This window comes from Rhagoletis pomonella, unplaced genomic scaffold, assembly GCF_013731165.1.
Source record: "Rhagoletis pomonella isolate Grant_MI unplaced genomic scaffold, Rhpom_1.0 Rhpom_scaffold_00001, whole genome shotgun sequence".
NCBI classification, from domain to species: Eukaryota; Metazoa; Arthropoda; class Insecta; order Diptera; family Tephritidae; genus Rhagoletis; species Rhagoletis pomonella.
In genome coordinates this window covers 93480857-93482235 of record NW_023458555.1, presented here as the reverse complement: position 1 = coordinate 93482235, position 1379 = coordinate 93480857, and positions in this window count along the sequence as shown.

Sequence of the window (1379 nt, the reverse complement as noted above, 5' to 3'; positions counted from 1 at the left end):
TTTTCAGAATTTCCTTTTGTTGTATGAACTTGGTGCATTTGTTAGAATTGGAGGGATGTTCGTCCTGACAATTTGCGCACTTAGTACGTATGCATGCGCTGTTGCTATGTGGAGGGAGGCTACAGTTGCCACAAATAGGATCGTTTTTGCAGTACTTTGCAGTGTGTCCCAACAATTGGCACATTTTGCAACGCATGGGATTTGGGATGTATTCCCTTACTTGAGCCTTATGCCATGACACATTGATTGACTGAGGCAGGTTGTAAAGGTCGAAAGTTAGTAGGACAACACCACTATTTTCCGATTTATTATCACGTTTTTTAAATTTGTAAACGGACACTACGCCTTGCTGTTCTAAGTTCTTCACAATTTCTTCTTCTGAGACGTGGTTGAGGTATGGGGCGTATATAGTTCCTTTTACAAAATTCAAGTTATCGTGATACTTACACGTGATTTCGCAAAGTCCTGCCAACTGTTTGGCGGATATAAATTTTTGTGCTGCTGTTTTGTTTTCGACGAGAAGTAGAAGATTACCATCACGAAGCTCCGATACGCTGATGATATCTTTGCTAATGATGTGTAACGATCTTTCTACTGCGAAGCATGAAAAGTTAGTCAAGCGTTTATTCTCTCTAAGTAGTTATTATTATTAGTCATATGTAATTATTTATTGATTTCTTGCGCTGTGATATTTTCCTTTCCACTTGACCGCATATTCATAAACTCTGTGATATTTTTTTGTTTAGTTATTTTTATGTACTTTTTTTTACCACTTGACTATGTTATTACGAACTCTGTGATATGTATTTTATTTATTTATTTATATGTATTTATCTACCTGACTTATGTATGCATATTTTTATTGACTTTTTATTAGTGTGATTATTGATTAATTTAGTAGTTATAATTATGGTGTGCGCTGTAGCAAGTACATTATTCTGTGAGGTGGGAGTAAAACCTGCACGTAGAAATGTGACTGTACGTAGCTAGATTACGATAAGTAGGATGAAACCCTTGGAAACATTAGCGAGGCACTAAAAGCCCGGCTCTAGGTCGTGGGTCGAAGCCACACGTTGGGCGGTACAAAACCAGGACAGGCTGCGTTATAAACCTTTTTACGTACACGCTCCATGTTGCAGGCACCATCGGCGGGTACGAGCGTGTAACGAAGCCTTTCACCTAGTGTGGCTGTGTTAGTGTGTGTGCGTATACACCGGATTTAAAAGCAGCTAGCTATAATTTCGATGTTCCTTGTACACACCATACAACACTAAGGGCCGGTTGTTCAATGTCTGATTAGCACAAATCGGAGGTAGAAGCTCCGGTTAAGCACAACTACTGCTTTATCGATCACAAGTTACATGCATGATGTCGAAATC